The sequence below is a fragment of the Gossypium arboreum genome, chromosome 7 (genome assembly GCF_025698485.1).
Source record: "Gossypium arboreum isolate Shixiya-1 chromosome 7, ASM2569848v2, whole genome shotgun sequence".
Classification (NCBI taxonomy): Eukaryota; Viridiplantae; Streptophyta; class Magnoliopsida; order Malvales; family Malvaceae; genus Gossypium; species Gossypium arboreum.
Genome location: NC_069076.1, coordinates 7735726 through 7754985, shown reverse-complemented (window position 1 = coordinate 7754985; position 19260 = coordinate 7735726). Strand labels below are relative to the sequence as shown.

Genomic DNA, 19260 nt, shown 5'->3' with positions numbered 1-19260 from the left:
CGGGGATATGTAAGGGAACGTCGTTAATTCCCATTCAACTTCTTTTTCACTTAGCTGTGACCCTCTTCTTTCTCTCTTTTTCTTTCTCTTTTTGATAACTTTAACTAATTAGGGTCTTTTTATGGATTTAAATGCATGTGAAGTGATGCAATGCAAATGCATGAATGCAAAAGAAAAGGAGATGTTGATCTTGAATTCAATTCCATTAGAATAACTTTTCTAGAAAACAGATTTCTTTACATGAAAATAGATTACATATGCGATCTTGCCCTTCATAGTCCAAGTAAACGCTAATCTTTTCTTTATGGTCGAATCCTGTAAATTCTCCAAAAGATGCCTTTGCTAGCTCCTTGCTGCTTAATCTGAGCCTCGATCTCTTGCTCGCTTATCTCCATGATACTCATCAAAAAGTGCCAGCTCTTGGATAATCTTTGTTGGCAATTAAATCAAGTCATGTATTCCTTTGTGGACTTTCGGCTTTCTCTCGTCATGCTCTTGGATAACCTTTGTTGGCTTGAATCTTTGGCAATTACATCATGTATTCCTCCGTGGACTAGCTTTCTCTCGTCGTGTTTACTTGGACTATATTCAGACGACCGCACTATAATCTACTTTATCAAGAAATTCGTTTCCTTATGACAAACTATTCTATTTAGGAATCGAATTTCGAATCAACACATTCTTTTCTTTGATGTAATGTAATGCAAATGCATGAATGCAAAAAGGTATCGATCTCGATTCAATTTCATTTTAGAAAACGTTATTTAAGGAACAAAAGTCTTTTCATAAAACGGATTACAAATACACTTTCGCTCGTAGGCCCAGAGTCTTAACCCTATCTAATAACAAAGCTAACTCTCGACCTCTATCTAAACTGCCCCGCTTTATATTGCCTTAGGATTATATCAAACATCCTCAGTGCTTTTTGAGAGTCTTCAAATTTCTGCCCCTACAGAACATTTTAAATTGCTTGCATGAGTATCTTCGCAGCATAGCTAATCTCCACTTTAAAAGTCTTTAAACAATACGATCTTCTTTAATCTCTTTCTTTCATGCTCATTTGGGCTATCCCGACCATTAGGTATTGCATTTCCATTATTTCTGATAGGTACAACATCCTAAAGTACCACAGTAAATTCTAGCTTGTTGTTTGGTAGCGGTCCTATAGTAAGTGAGCCTTTCTACTATCATAAGCAAAATTCTTTCCATCCAATTCAATTTTGTATGTCTTATACCCCTACCATCCTCAAGGTGACTATCTTCATCTGTAATGGTAGAAGTGTCCCTCATTACTCCCCACGCCCACCTTGAATTGTTCATCTATCTTTATGTCAAGCAAATACTGCAATTCCCCATAACTGTTGTAGAACAACTGCTTGGCTTCGTTACTCCATTAATCCCATATTTCCTTTAACTCTTGGAGGTTATTTTGCATCACACTAATGAGAGTGTAGTCCCATAATTCTAATGTGTATCCTTCGATGACACTATTTCCTTTTTCTATCTAGGTTTTCTCTGACCAAGCACAAAGGGAAGAGTTGTTCTCCACTTTATTAAGATATTCATTCCCCATTACAAAACTTTCTAACTCAGAAATCGAACCTTGAATCGACACCTTTTAATGATAAATGACATGCAATGATAGCAAAATAAGAAAAACAAGTCAGTGTCACATATATAAAAACAAATATAATAAATAAGATCTTATAAAGGTAGGCACTAAAGGTCATCATCATACTACCTGGGGCAAGCACTTAAAGTTCACTATATGTAGTTCGGTTCTAAAGCAAGGGTACCTGAACCAGCAGATTCCTCGATCCTCACCAATTATAGGCTCATATGGACCAAGTTCAGTTCAGGGGGACACATTTCCCTATGGCCATGCAGAGATGAAAATCTCACGAAGACATAGGTATGGATGTATCCCGGAAGCAATCTACTAGCCCATGCGGAGGTGAAAACCTCACGAAAGCATAGCTTCTCACTCCCACTTAAGGGTGTGACCACAACGGTCATGCAAATGCAATGTGTGCGTAAACAATAACAAACATATGCAACTAACACATGTAAAAATGACATATTTCAAAAATTTTCCAAATTTCTGACATTAAGACAGAAATTAATCAGTTTTCGGCTTGACTCTCTTATAGGTCCCCAGTGGAGTCGCCAAGCTGTCGAAACCATTTTTTAAAAGGGTTTGGAAAAACGGGATCGACTTTAAGAAAGATGAAAACGGGAGTCGCTACCAACCTTTTTAGGTGTGATTGGATCACCATTATAAAACATTTTGGTCTACGAAATGCAAGAAAATAGGTTCGGGAGTCGTTACGCACAAGGAAGGATTAGTACCCTCGTAACGCCCAAAATTGGTACCGAATTGATTATTTATTGTCCTAATGTCAAAAATTTGAAAATATTTTAAAACTTGAACAATTTAAAGTTGAAACTTGAGATTCCTTTGTTCCGAAAGTATACAAACATCACATCCAGCATGTTAGGACACGATGTTTTAAATCCTCGTAACTAAAATTATCTCATGATTTTGAAAATTTATTAAAAGGATATTTGGTTATTTAGTCAAACGAAAAAATCACAACCCAGCATGTTAGGGCACTATTTTCCGAATTTCTAAATACCAAACATTGCCTTATTTAAGAAAAAACTTTTTCAATTAAATGAAACATATTTTTAAAACAATGAATAATATAGAATTTAATAAAAAATAATTTGATATAATACTAAAATTATTAAAAATAAAATATAAAAGAGAATTAAAAAAATCAAGGAGATAGGGATTAAATAAAAAAAGGTTGAAAACGAAGATGAACAAAGAATAAATAAGAACAAACCGTAGAAAATAAGAACGCAAGAGGGAGAGAAATTTAAGTGAATGCTCTCAAGAATTCTTATTGCTTCCCAAAACTCAAGTGAAGTCAAGTTGTTTTACAATGAGGGGAGAGGCCTCTATTTATAGTTGAGCCCCCCAAATCCAACGGTACAGATCAATTACATCAACGATTATGTATCTACAAATTAAATCTCTAAGATTACAAAATCATATCTTCTAAGATTGCATATCATATCTAAGATTGCAATCATATCTAAGATTGTATCATATCTAAGATTGCATATCATATCTAAGATTGCAATCATATCTAAGATTGTATCATATCTAAGATTGCATATCATATCTAAGATTGCATATCATTGAAGATTATATTTCCATATGAGTCAAGCTTGTAGATAAACCTTAAATCTTTTCAAGTAATGGGCCATTCTGATCGGGCCAAATTATATTTGTAATTTTGGACTGAACTTGGACTTCGTTTTTTTTGGGGTTTATTATATTTTTGTTTTTGGACTTATTTCTGGGCCCGGGCAAAATTGAGTGTCTACAGGTTTTTAGTGGCGTTTTAAGAGCCGCTAAAATAATTTGCGGCGTTTTGATAAGCATTGCAAAAAACGTTGCTATAGATAACGCCGCCAAATTTTGCGGTGTTTATGTGCGAAAGCGCCTCTATAGAATAGTTTTTTAGCAGCACTTCTCATAAAAACGCCGCTAAAGAACATGACCTTTAACGGCACTTCCCATAAAAATGCCGCTAAAGACCATGTTCTTTAGCGGCGTTTGTGGGAGAAGCAACACTAAAGGTCATGTTCTTTAGTGGTGTTTGTGGGAAAAACACCAAAAAGTTTAGCAGATTTTACGAAACCATTTTAATTCATATAGAACCCAATTTATCAACATAATTTCTTGTGAAATCAAATCCAACCAAAAACTTCAAATCTAAATGATACTATCACGAAAGAAATATGTATATGATCTATAAATTAATAAATGAAATAACAGAATATATTATATTCAAAAGTTATATTGTTAAGATATTCTTACAATAAGAAAACAAAAGTCTAAGATGGAGGATTCTACCACTGTTGAAATATCTTCATCATATTCTGAAGTTATAACTGGAGTTTGTCATATTTTCTTATTGCCTTGCTTCCCTCGCTGCTGCCTCTATATTAAGTTGTAGTTGGAGTTCATCATATTTTCTTTGAGCCTCTGCTTCTATCGATGTTGCCTCCGCTTTAAGTTGAAAATTTTCTCAACTATGCTCGCTTGCATCTGAGCCATCTGGTTTCTCAACCTCTGAACTTCAACTTGAGCCTGATTCACTGAAGGTATGTACTGCTGCGAGCTAGATCCAAAATACTGGGTTGGTTTAACAAAAGATCCTTAAAATCGAACCCAACCATACCTTTTAAGACCCAAAACATCAGTAATAATTCGGTTATCAATGTCGTCTAGATTAACAGAACTATTACTTGAAGCGATCGCTTCATACTCTGCCCTTTTATCCTTTAGTTTTTCCTAACAAATCAATCAAAGAGTTAGCAATGAAATATATAATAAAACAAATGCAACATAACTTGACATTATTTGCATTACAAATGACGAATTAAACCATTATAATTAAACATGATAAATATTTAAAATAATTCAAATTTTATTAAGTAAATATACCATAATTTCTGCAGACTCGGTAGTCATAGGTGATTAGTGATAAGTTTTAAAAATTTATAAAGGACCGTTCTCGAAAACCAACTATTATCACGATAAAGGCAAGCGCACCTATCGAACAGTAGTATAGCTTATGGCAAGACCGGAGTGTCAAACCCAAAGGAACCAAGAGTACTAGTATTAACTTTCTTTTTATTATCTAGCCTAAAAATAAAGGGGTTTGTTTTATTTAAACTAACTACTAAACTAAGAATGCACAGAAAGTAAATTAGGGAAAAACTTTTGGAAAAACTGATTGATTTAGACAATACCCAAGGGAAAAATCCACCTAGATTTCACTTGTTATTGACTCTGAATTAGACGATTTATTCATTTGATTTGATCCGTAAAAATCCCTAATTTATATTATTATCCCTCTCGAGACTAACAATATCTAACCCTAGGTTGATTAATTGAAATCTCTTTCTAATTAACACCCCTAGTGTTGTATTAACTTGATCTATGGATTCCTTTATTATGTTTCACCCTAATCCGGCAAAATTATTCCACCCTATCTCTAGGCATGCAAACAACTCTGCTTAATTATGCTAGATCTACTCTTAGACAGGGACTTTTGCTCCTCTGAATAAGCACATCAAAACTTGAATCAATATCCTGGAATATCAAAGCAAGAACTAAGAACACATAATTAAGAACAACTCAAATATTTATCATATAATTCAGACAATAATAACAAGATTTGTCTTAGGTTTCATTCCCCTTAGGTATTTAGGGGATTTAGTTCATAATTGTAAAAGAAAATATCTCAAAAGAATAATGATAACAAAACATAAAGAAAACCCAAAACTCCTGAAGGAAATTGAAGGGAGATCTTCAGTCTTGATGAATAATCCGGCTTCTGAGATGGATCAATCGGATTTCTTCGAGTAATTCCTTACTTCCTGCTCTGTGTGTCTCTTCTAAGTGCCTCCTCTGGTGTTTAAATAGACTTTAGAATGCCTCAAAGCCCTCAAGACTGGCCTTTTCCGAATAGGATTAAACTTGGGCTCGATAGGGGCTCGCCCATATGACACGTCTGTGTGCGATTTCTTCAATCCGTGTTCAAGGTTGTTAAATAGACACGGGTGTGTAGTCTACCCGTGTAAGTCGTGCTTTATTCTTCCAAAAAGACACGGGCGTGTGGTCCGCACGTGTAAGGAAGTTCATGCCATGTTAGAGCCTGTTAACACTACACGGGCGTGTGGTATACCCGTATAGGGAAGTTTAGGCCATGTTGATTTCCCACGTTGGTCCATTTTCTCCGTTTTTGGCCCGTTTCTCGCTCTTTTTGCTCTCTTGTGCTCACCTAAGTATAAAACATGAAATTAAAGGATTAGGAGCATCAAATTCACAAAATTTAAGGAGAAAACATCCATAAATGTGCTCAGCATGGGATAAAAATATGTATAAATTACAGTTTATCAAATACCCCCAAAGCGTTTGCTTGTCCTCAAGCAAAATCCTTAACTCACAATCAAAATAAATTCTTCTCAATTTATAATCCCTATCAATAATATCTCAAAATAATCCATATGTAATCATGCATTGAGAATTCAACTGAAAGAACATCAAAGTTTCAAACATTCCAAGTTGAGCATTTTATCATGAAAACATAGGTGTTCCCCCTTATCTAAGTGATTACCTTTGATTCAAAAAAAAATCACCAAGTTTAACATCCTCACTAAAGATTTGCTCAAACCACTCGAGGTGTTTAAGGACAACAAATGAAGCACTCATTAGTCAATATGAAAAGTTATTACCATAGGCTTGTGTGAAAATCAATTCTCCACCATTATATATTAAGATAATACATCAATCAAAAAGTGTTTAGAGAGTTGTAACGTGGATTTGGTTAGGGGGTGTGGTCACAAGCTGAAAGAAAAGGTTAGAATCAAGATTGAATTGAAAAATTACCTAACTAGAAAAATAACTAATCATCAATTGAATACAAGTGAGCTTTTTCTCAAAATATGGAATTAAACACTTAAGCTCAAAAACAACGAATTATTACTAATATATATGTATGTATTGTATTTTTTTAGAACAACTCAAATAACATAGGCTAAATATCAAAAATAAAACATAGCTAACCAATTTATTCAAATCAAATCTCGACAAAAAATAGGGATAAAATTAATTGAGGTGATTTCAACAATAATAAATTATGGGTTAATATTGAGGGTAAATCAATGAATGGGTTGTTAGGCTCAAGGGGGTTCACTAAGGGTTAATTATGAAGGTAGGCTTTTATGGAGTGAGTGGGTTAAACCTAAGTGCCTTTATCATCTTGACATATTAAATCAAATGGTGTGGTCTTGACATGCATAATCAAGCAAGTTCTAGAATAACGATTCAATATTGACACACTCAAAGCAACAATAAAAGTGAGCATGAAAGAAATAATAGATGCTCTAAAGGCTCAAGATCTCACAAAAATTATGGCTTTTTGATGTTTAAACTTGTGAATTTCAACTCAAGATAATACCTAAACTTGGGGAAACAACCTAAAAATTTTTTTAATACTCAAAACTCAACTTATCATGCTTGATTCTCTAATTCCTTAAAGTTTAAACAATCAATGCATAAATGCTTATATTTTGATTCAAGACATATCAATAAAAATCATAAATTAATCAAAATTCATTCTAATAATGATATGAGAAGATCACATGAGAATAAGACAAAATTTAGGGATTTTTCTGGTAAAGATATAAATAACCCCCCACACTTAAGATGTACATTGTCCTCAATGCACAAAGTTAGATTTACTGAAAAATATAGATATAATATCATAAGATAGGGAGAGAAGTGAAATTTCCTGAATGATGAATGGAATCCTTGAATTGGAGTTATAAAGAATAATTGGCCACGGAAATGATTAGATTGGAGGAGGATACTCCGGTGGTGGTAGAGGTTGGGTTCCACAACCAAAGTGTCCAGCGAAGAGGTTATCGTGGTGGTCGGGCAGGAGATGGCAGTTGTGGAGAACCTTTTGCAATGGAGTTGCAAGTTCGTAAGTGATAGTGAGCTTTGGAGCTCTTTGTAACTGTGATAGAATGAAGAACTCTTTAGGAAATATAAAGAAGCATAATTACTCGTAAAAAAATAGCTGAAAGTAAAAATTGTGCAATATAAATTATAAAAATGAAAAATGAAATAAACATAAAATTAAAGAAAAATATACTAAAAAGTAGTTTTAAAGATAAAAGTAAAAACATAAAAAGATAATAAAAAGTCTTTAAACATCATCATCACCGGATGGTTCGCGAGGTGGTTGTGGCGATGAGATGTGTAGGTGCTGACAAATCTAATGTAGAGTTGCATCAATATGATCAAAGCGTTGAAAACACTGCTGTTCAAATCGAGTAAGGCACTCAGAGATGTCAAAGAGTGAAGCCGCCACATGAACTGGTCGATGGATGGGTGGTGGCTGAGACGGTGGGTCCTCATGACGTGGAGGGACATCATCAGTAATGTCCTCAGGGTCCTCTTGCTCGGCTGACTGGACGAGATGGTACTGAGGAGGGTCGATTCCATGCCGTCGCTCGATCATCCTCATGTGAAGCATACTCGAGACGCCCTATGGGGACATCTGACAAATGAGAGTGAGGGAGGATGATTGTTCCGCTGTGTTGAGGAGCCCAAAGTGTCAAGCCAATTGAGTCACATAGGGGCCAATGGAGATGACTTCCTTCCTATGCCGCTCCGTCTGATGGCGAATGGTGAGGGCAATGAAATAGGCAAGGTCGAAGACGTGCCCATGTGTCATGCTCCATAAAAAGTAGGCGTTGTTAGTGTTGACGACGTCGGTGCTCTCTCACCATCCTATCAGGGTGTGAACAAGGATAGCGTGCAAATATCTCAAGGATGGAGTGAGAGCCGAAGCCTTGGAGCGACTGGGATCATAGGTGGCCGAGGTAGGGACTAGGGCACTCTAACATTTTGAAGGCGAGTTGTGGATATGGCGATGGAGGCTGCCGAAGTCGTCGTCATCCATGAATTCCTCCGTGTATAGTCCTAGTGCGACTCTGAACTCAGGTACGCTCAACTGGCGAACCAAACCACTGAGACGAAATTGGACTGTTTTGAGATCGCCGAATCGTGTCATCACGACTTGAAGGTGGAAGGTTGAACAGAGCTCGAGTGTGAGTTCGAGGTACGTCGGCTCGATGATCTCGAAAAAGAGCCCCTATGGGTCAGTCGTTAGAAGGGCTCGGACTGCGTCAGCCAGTTGGATTTGTTCAAGTGTGGCCCAATCAATGTAGCGACCCACACCTAGGGGTTAGACCTGTAGTATTTGAAAAAGTTCCTCTTGGGGTCCCAAGGGAAACTGGAGTAATGGGTTCCTGATTTTCACGGTAGGACCCGATGATGATGCTCTTCATTTCCTCTTCTTCAAGGTGGGGACGATGATTTTCTTGTTGTGTGAATTTGACATGGTATCTGAAATTGCAAGATGAAGTTATAGAAATACCCCCAAGAATAGAATGGAAAGGTGTACAGGCATGTTAAAATTAAAGAAGAATACTTTTTGGGCATCATAGGCAAAAGTGAAGATGTACCGAAAAGTAACTAAATCCTAATGGAAAGATATATCAAGTCAATAGTAACAATAAGAACATGAGAATGGTACTAAATGGAATACCTAGTGAATGAATGCATGTGGGATTGATAATATGTAATATGGTGTGGGTAAGCATGAAATCCATGGAAACAAGAAAAAAAATGGATGAATGTAGCATAATGTATCAACTAAAATGGTAAATTTCTAACAAAGATTATAATCATTACTATCATTAGAACCACGGATATTAAGCAAAATAGTCAAATAAAAACAATAACAATCACAAGATTAGTAAAAGAATTGAAAAGAATAGAGAGAAAAGAGTGAACAAACGCAATAGCTTGGTAGAAAGAGGAGCTTGGGTTGTCGATGGTGGTGCTGTGGTCGGCGCATGGGTGTGGCAGGGGGCGTGTGCAAGGATTTTGGCTGCTAGGGTTTTATATTTTGGGGAAGGGGATGATGAATAGTGGGGGTTTATATAGATTTTGGGGCACACGGCTGTGCGGCATGCCCGTGTGCCCTTATTTTAGCCCATGTGTTTTGTGATTTTCAAATTTGGGCGCATCTGAAATTCAACCCACGCCCGTATTCTTTGGGTGTGTTGGTACACACGGCCATGTCCTACTTCGTTCACTTTTCCCACGCCCGTGTTAGTTTGACAGTGTCGACCACGAGTGGTGGGCGCGGGCGTGTCACACGTCTGTGTTAGTTTTTCAGTTTCAACCATGACTTTAAGACACTGGCATGTTACACGCCCGTGTTGTTTTGGGAGTTTCGACAGTGGCTTGAAGACATTGGCGTCACACGTTCTCGTTGAGTTGGTAGGATTGCCCACGGCCCTGTCGCACGGTCGTGGCAATGTATCGAATCTCGTGTTGGGGAAAAACTCCTCTCTACTTTCACACGGCTGTATCTCACAGCTGTGTATCCTCCCGTGGTGTGAGCACAGCCTCAGGCATGCCCATGTGCCTGGACGTATGGTTTTGGAAAGCTTGCATTCAATGACTCAGTTAGTAATTTAGATGTTAAAAACTAAAATTTAAAGAAAGCAACACTATTAGTGCTCGGGTTGCCTCTCGAGAAGGGCTTATTTATAGTCTAAGCTTGACTTACCTTTCTATTATACGGTCATGGTGGTGCGAGGAGTTTACACTCCTCATCCCTGCTATCAATTTTATAAACATAAGGTTTAAGGCGAGTATTATTTACCTTGAACGTGTCGAATTTGGGATGAATTACCTCGACTGTATTGTATGGAAAAATGTTAAGTACCGTAAGAGGGATTGCTTCATTCAGTTCAGAAGTGGTAATACGAGGTTCTGCTGCGTCTAATAGCACTTTGTCTCCAACCTTAAGTTGATTTGGTGAAATATTGAGCTCGTCATGGCGTGATCTTGGTTTATCGTGTGATCTCAGTTTCTGTGTCCGCCATTCATCTAGTTCCTCGACTCGTAGCCTTCGTTCTTCATAGATTGGTCCTTTTTTGTTACTTGAACTTGGCTCAATTGTGCTTTTCGAATGTGTTTTCTACAAAGAAGGTTGCACCACATGATCAGTACTAGTAGCATGAATTATACAATCACCCTCGATATTTGATGTGTTACTTGAATTTTGAGCTTGAAGAGTGATTGTTTCATCACCCACACGAAGTGTGAGTTCACCTGTACCAATATTGATTATAGTCCTAGTAGTTGCTAAAAAGGGCCTTCCTAAAATTAAAGGCACGTCACTATCCTCTTCAATGTCTAGAACAACAAAATCAATTGGGATATAAATTTGTCAATTTTAACAAGTACATCCTCAATAATACCCCTAGAAAATCTAATTGTTTTATCTGTCAATTGAATACTCATCCTAGTTTGTCTAGGTTTCCCAAGACCTAGTTGTTTAAACATTTTATAAGGTATTGCATTAATACTAGCCCCTAAATCAGCCAAAGCTTTATTAACATCTAAGCTACCAATTAAACAAGGAATTGTAAAAACTCCATGGATCTTTCAATTTGTTGGCCAGCTTATTCTGTAGAATGGCTGACCAAACTGCATTCATCTTCACATGTGATGCCTCATCCAACTTCTGCTTATTTTTTAAAAGCTCCTTTAAAAATTTAACTACGTTCGGCATCTGCGAAAAAGCTTCAATATACGGTAAGTTAATATGTAATTTCTTGAAAAGTTTAAGGAATTTATCGAATTATTCGTCTAAATGGTCTTTCCTTGTCACATTGGGGTATGGTACATGTGGTTTGTACTCTTTACTTACCTGTTTTTGCTCATTGTGGTTCACATTATCCTTGCCTCTGGTTACCTCAGTTCATTGTCTCGGTTCTGGTTCAGGTTCAACTATCCCTCCCTCGTCTTGAATGGTAATTGCGTTGAGCTATTCCCTTGGGTCAGATTCAGTGTTACTTGGCAGGCTACCTAGTGGTCGTTCAGATATCAATTTAGCGAGCTGGTCTATCTGAGTTTCAAGCCCTTGGATCAACGCTTGTTGATTTTTAAATGCTATCTCGGTATTCTGAAAATGAGTTTCTGACATCGAGATGAATTTTGTTAGCATCTCCTCAAGGTTCAGCTTCTTTTACTGCTGGTATGGTGGTTGTTGAAAGCCTGAAGGAGGTGGCTATCTCTGATTTCCTTGGCCTCCCTATGAGAAATTTGGGTGGTTCCTCCATCCTGCATTGTAAGTGTTACTATATGGATTATTTTGAGGTCGAGGATTATTACCCACATAATTTAATTGCTCATTTTGCATGTTGTGGTCATAAGGTGGGCATTCTGGATAGCTCGTTCCTCCTCCACTTGCATTACATTGCATTACTAGGTGAACCTGTGAGAAACCAAGAAAACCGTTAATTTTTTTATTCAAAAGTTCTACTTGATTAGAGAGCAGGGTAACCAAATCGATGTTAAAAACGCCGACTGCTTTCGTTGGCTTTGTCCTCATGACTTGCCACTGATAATTATTCAGTGACATCTCTTCTATAAATTCATAAGCATACTCAAGTGTCTTATTATTGATAGTTCCACCAGCAGCTGTATCAATCATCTGTCGAGTCGAAAGATTCAAGCCATTGTGAAAAGTTTGAACTTGTAGCCATAGAGGTAACCCATGGTGAGGGCACCTTCTCAACAGATCCTTGTATGTCTCCCATGCATCATAGAGTGTCTCTAAATCCATCTGCACAAAAGAAGAGATGTCATTCCTTAACTTAGCCATTTTAACCGGGGGAAAATATTTAAGTAAAAACTTTTCGGTCATTTGTTCCTAAGTAGTGATTGACCCTCGTGGTAACGAGTTCAACCACTGTTTAGTTTTGTTCCTCAATGAACAAGGGAATAACTGAAGGCAAATGGCATCATCAGAAATGCCATTGATTTTAAATGTATCGCAGAGTTCCATGAAATTCACTAAATGAGCGTTGGGATCCTCGTCCTGCAAACCATCAAACTGAACAAACTGTTGAATCATTTGAATTGTGTTAGGTTTTAGTTTAAAATTATTTGTAGCAACAGTAGGCCTAACTATACTTGACTCAGTTCCTGTTAAAGAAGGTTTAGCATAATCATACATAGTGCGCAGAGCAGGATTCTAATTTTCTGGATCAGCAGCAATCGCAGGAGGTATTGGATTATCTCAATTATTAGTCATCTCCTCAGTTGTAGTGTGAATATCGTCCTCTTGCTCTTTGTCTATGTATCTCAGGCTTCGCCTTATTTCTCTTCAGTTTCTACGAGCTGTGCGATCGATCTCACTATCAAACAGTAATGGTCCTGACGGTTTTCTTCTAGTCATAAACTATAAAAACTGTCTGAAGGAAAAAAAATTTAGTAACAAGAATCAAAATAAAATTTAAATTGCAATAAAAGTAAAATGGCTAACGTAATAAAAATTGAGTGTTCTTAATATCTTAGTTCCCCGGAAACAGCGCCAAAAACTTGATCGGTGATAAGTTTTAAAAATTTATAAATGACCGTTCTCGACAACCAACTATTATAACGATAAAGGCAAGCGCACCTATCAAACAGTAGTATAGCTTATGGCAAGACCAAAGTGTCGAACCCAAAGGAACCAAGAGTACTAGTATTAACTTTCTTTTTATTATCTAGTCTAAAAATAAAGGGATTTCTTTTATCTAAACTAATTACTAAACTAAGAATGCACAGAAAGTAAATTAGGGAAAAACTTTTGGGAAAACTGATTGATTTAGACAACACCCAAGGGAAAAATCCACCTAGACTTCACTTGTTATTGACTCTGAATTAGACAATTTATTCATTTGATTTTGTAGCACCCGTGCACTGAGACCGCTTTTGAGTCGACACGAGGGTTCGCAGACTTAAATCACTTATTGCACGATCCATTTTAAATTTCAGACGAAATGGCTAGCTGCAAGACTGTTTCCTTAAAAATCATATCTCGAGTTCCAAAAGTCGAAAACCAGTTCCATAAATTTTCCTGAAACTAGACTCATATATCCATCTAAATTTTTTTTTCTAGAATTTTGGTTGAGCCAATTAGTACAGTTTATTAGTTAAAGTCTCCCTGTTTGTGGTTGGACCCCCTTGACCTTCGTGCATTACGACTCGGATATCTCCTGCATGTGGTCTCAATACTGATGCCATTTGTTTCTAGAGAAACTAGACTAGAAAAGAAATCTGTACATATATGGAACAATCTAATTATCTCTAGTTAATTTATAATGAATTTCCAAAGTCGGAATAGGGAATCCAGACACCGTCCTGGCCCTGTTTCGCGAAAACTTAAATATCTCCTAATATATTGTTCATATGATCATTTCGTTACTTTCCTATGAAAATAGATTCGTCAAGGTTCGATTACATAATTTATTCACTATTTAATTCCATTCCTACTATTTTTAGTGATTTTTCACATCCACATCATCTTCTGCTATCAGCATCCATTTTAAGGTAGACTTTACCTATTACATAGTTTCCATGCCTCTTAATGAACATATACATTCAAGATGACTATAACATTATGCTCAAAACGTATATAAGCTATTTTCGCATGGCTATCCAAAGTTTTACATACCAAATTTCAACAAAACATAATAGCCTATACATGACGAAATGTTCTCCTAGACCAACTAAGAAGAAAATACCAAAAGTTGCTAGTCGGTGTGATGACTTGATGACGGTCCCGAATACACAAAAAGTCGAGTCCAAGAAACCTAAAATAGGTGACAAGCAAACACCGAATGAGTATATAACTCAAGAAGTCATAAGCATTACACTACCATCCATTAATAAAATTTTCACAAGAGGAAACAACGAAATGAGGCTAAGTACTCCATCCATACCGAACTATGCCATAGTTTCTTAGACCTTACGATTCAATCTCATTCCAAGTCCTACATTGACATTTCATACGCTATTCAATAGAATAATTGAGGCATTTCCATACATCATTTTATTTTCGTTACAATCATACAACTAAGCGAACTTTCACCTATTCCACGATGAACCTTATGTACGTGACTTCAATTATAATCATCACATAGGTTCAAAACTTACCACGCTCAACTCCAAATATAAACATAGCACCTATTAGCCATGAACTCAAGGTACTTACCCTTTCCGCTGTCCGAAATCGACTCGGTAAGGTCGCACCCTTAATATAAATAATTGATACAAAATATATATATATAATGGGTTCGCACACATAGTGCTTAATAATCAACCACGCACACTTAGTGCCATGTACTTTAAACTCGCACACTTAGTGCCATGCATTTCAAGCCCGCACACTTAGTGCCAATCTCACAACCGTGAACACTTATTGCCCGCACACTTAGTGCCGAAAACCAGCCACTCTATACGCTTCACTTCCTTTTTACATTCGACAATTTCATCTCTACATACATATACATTTGTATACATTTCATCTCATTAACCACAATTGCATAGGTATTACGATCATTTAAATCAATACCAACTACATGCTTAATGACTTACCTTGTGTTGGGTAAAATAATTCCAAGTCGGCTACTCGATGACCTTCGATTTCCCTTGTTGGACGCTCTCCTTTAGGATCTTGAGCTTAAACAAATAAATTAACTCATTCAACCGCTTTGCTACATATATTGGTATTCACATTTTAATGATTTTATGACATACGAACGGCATGGTAAAATTTTATCTTGCTACCTTATGTTCTTAGCTATTAGGCTAATAACCATATGCTATCGCCCTACTATCAATAATTCAATCACACATGCATATATATATATATGTCCGAATGTGCAAAGCTTAGACTCAACATCACCTATGCTCTTAATTTGATGGCCGAATATGCATACATATATACATGATATCAACTATACTATCATCTTTAATTCATCTAAACACAAAATTTCATCTCATGAACACTTGACCAAATTCTTCCTAATCTAGCATGGCTTCACATATATTTATAACATCCTACAAATCCACATATACCACATTTCTACATAAATTTTCTTTTACTTTTCCACTACTTCCATTCACAACATCAAAAGCACCATACACATGTATCATTACAAAGCTTCACACTTAGCATGCAAATGACATCAACACAAATCCACCTTAGCCGAAACTTAACTCATCTTCATGCCTCATCACCACAACATCAAACATCAACCAAGAAGACAACACCCATGGCTGAATATCATCTCCATCCCATAGTAAAGATTTAAACCATGGGCTAGGTAGAACTCAAACTAACAACTGAAAACATGCATGAATCTCATGGACAACATCAAACATACCTTAGTCTAGCAAACTACCATAGCTGATTTTCTCAAGCTCTCCCCCCCTTCTTCTTAGAACATTCGACCAAGGAAGAAAAATGTGAAAGGATGGACACTTTTTTTTTTCCTTTGTTTTCATCATATTCTTTTTTTTTCATTATTTTATTCTTTCTAACATAACCACTAACCCAACATGTTTGCAACATGTTTCCACTCATAGCACGGCCGGCCACCATGCTTAAATTTTGGGTAAATTGACATGCAAACCCATGATTTTCACAACATGCATTAATAGACCACTTTACATTTGCCTAGCACATTTATAAATTTTCTCACACAAGTCCTATTTGATAAAATTCACTTACAATTAACAAAATCCAAACATGAAATTTTCACACATGCATATGTACATATAATGAGCATCAACTATGACGGTTAATTATTTTTATGACTCGGTTTAGCGGTCCCGAAACCACTTTCCGACTAGGGTCAATTTAGGGCTGTCACAACTCTCCCCCACTTAAGAAATTTTCGTCCCCGAAAATATTACCGGTAAATAGGTTTGGGTATCGTTCTTTCATAGAGTTCTCAGGTTCCCAAGTAGCTTCTTCCATTCCGTGTTTGAGCCATAACACTTTCACTAACGGAACCCTTTTGTTTCGCAACTCTTTCACTTCACGAGCTAGGATACGGATCGGTTCTTCTTCATAACTCATATCGGCTTGAATTACAATCTCGGTGGGGTTTATTACATGCGAAGGATCGGATCGGTAACGTCGAAGCATCGAAACATGAAAAACGTTATGAATCCTTTCAAGTTCAGGGGGCAAGATCAATCTATACGCAACTGGACCAATTCGTTCGGAGATTTCATACGGCCCAATAAACCTCGGACTTAGTTTGCCCTTACGGCCAAATCTGAGTATCTTTTTCCAAGGTGAGACCTTAAGAAACACTTTGTCTCCCACCTGATACTCGATATCCTTTCGTTTTAAATCCGCATACGATTTACGACGATGCATGGGGCGCCTTCAAACTTTCACGAATTATTTTTACTTTACTCAAAGATCTTTAATCAAATCCACTCAAAATTTTACTTTCACCGAGCTCGATCCAAAATAATGGTGTACGGCATTTTCGACCGTACAAAGCCTCGTAAGGCGCCATCTTAATGCTTGACTGAAAACTATTATTGTAAGTGAATTCAATCAAAGGTAAATACCGTTCCCATGAACAACTAAACTCGAGGATGCAACATCTCAACATATCCTCGAGTATCTGAATTATTCGTTCAGATTGGCCATCGATCTGGGATGAAATGCGGTGCTAAAATGCATCTTAGTACCCAACACTTCTTGTAACTTCTTCCAAAATCGCGATGTAAATCTTGGGTCTCTATCCGACACGATAGAAATAGGTACCCCATGCAATCGAACAATTTGGGAGATGTATAATTCGCCAATTTATCGGCGAAAAATCCGCATGCAGACGGGGATAAAATGAGCAGACTTGGTCAATCTATCAACAATAACCTGCATCGAGTCTTTCTTACTCTGAGTCAAAGGTAACCCAGATACAAAGTCCATTGTCACTCGATCCCATTTCCATTCGGGTATCATGATTGGCTGAAGTAATCCCGACGGCACTTGATGTTCCGCTTTTACTTGTTGACATATCAAACACCTTGAAACAAATTTAGAAATGTCTCGTTTCATACCCGCCACCAAAATTGACGTTTGGATCGTTGTACATTTTAGTACTACCGGGTGGTGACATTCGACTCATCGTGAGCCTCATTCAAAATTATCGAAATAAGTTCAATTTCTTGGAACACATAATCGACTCTTGAACGTCAAGCAATCATTGTTGTCAATCTGAAACTCTGATTCCTCATTCGAGGCACATTCAGCTCGTTTAGCGACCTATTCAGCGTCGACTTTCTGGGATTCAAGTATTTGATGAATCAATAATGGTTTGGCCTTTAATTCAACTACTAGCACCTCATCGGGCGAAACGGATAGGTGAGCATCCATCGCTCTCAAAGTAAACAGTGCTTTACGACTCAAAGCATCGGCCACCACGTTAGCCTTCCCCGGGTGATAATCAATGACAAGTTCATAGTCTTTCAACAACTCAAGCCAACGTCTTTGTCGCAGATTTAGATCTCTTTGAGTCATCAAATATTTAAGACTCTTGTGGTCCGAATAAATATGACACCTCTCTCCAAACAAGTAATGTCGCCATATTTTCAAGGCGAACACTATGGCTGCTAATTCAAGGTCATGGGTCGGATAGTTTCTCTCATGCGGCTTTAATTGTCTCGACGCGTAAGCCACAACTCGACCTTCTTGCATCAACACACAACCTAGCCCAAGCAAGGATGCATCATGTAAATAACAAACTCCTTGCTTGGGACTCGGCTGTACTAGCACCTGGGGCCTCGGTTAAGCAGTGTTTTAGTCGATCGAAACTTTCTGACGGTGTTCGACCATTCGAACTCAACATCTTTTGAAGTAGTTTTGTCAGCGGTGCAGCTATCATCGAAAAGCCCTTTACAAAAGCGTCGGTAGTATCTCGCAAGTCCCAAAAGCTCCTAACTTCAATAATATTCCTTGGAGGTTTCCAATCGAGTATGGCTGAAATTTTGTTCGGATCCACCACGACACCGATCGCGGACACCACGTGCCCCAAAAGCTAACCTCTCTCAACCAAAATTCACATTTCTTGAATTTTGCGATAACGCTTGTCTCGTAAAATTTGTAATACTAATCTCAAATGCTCGGCATGTTCAACTTCACCTTGTGAATAAACTAAAATATCATCAATAAACACAACCACAAACCGATCCAAGTATGGTGCGAATACTCGATTCATTAAATCCATAAATACCATGAGGGCATTAGTGAGCCCAAACGGCATCACTAAGAATTCAGAGTGACCGTATCTCGCTCGAAAGCGTTTTGGGTATATCCGAATCTCGAATCCAAGAATCGATAATAACCCGATCTGAAATCTATCTTTGAAAACACCGAGGCTCCCTTTAGTTGATCAAACAAATCATCAATACGCTGTAACGGATATTTATTCTTTATTGTCACTTTATTCGGTGACGATAGTCGATGCACAACCTCATGGTTCCGTCCTTCTTTTTCACAAACAATATTGGTGCACCCCAAGGTGAGAAACTTGGTCGAGCAAAACCTCTATCCGTCAATTCTTGCAACTGAGCTTTCAACTCTTTCAACTCGGTTGGTGCCATACGATACGGAGCTATCGAAATCGGCGTAGTCCCAGGTACAAGCTCAATGCCAAACTCTACCTCCCGAACAGGTGGTAAACCCGGTAATTCTTCGGGAAAAACGTCCGGGTATTCACAAACCACCGGCA

General features: G+C 37.5%; 1 non-coding gene across 1 annotated transcript; it reads left to right on the top strand.

Annotated features, from left to right (window-relative positions):
- The first annotated feature begins 12228 nt into the window (after positions 1-12228).
- LOC128295901 (small nucleolar RNA R71) lies at positions 12229-12335 on the top strand. The gene has a single exon (XR_008286450.1). It is a non-coding gene; the product is annotated as a small nucleolar RNA R71 (small nucleolar RNA).
- The last annotated feature ends 6925 nt before the right edge of the window (positions 12336-19260 follow it).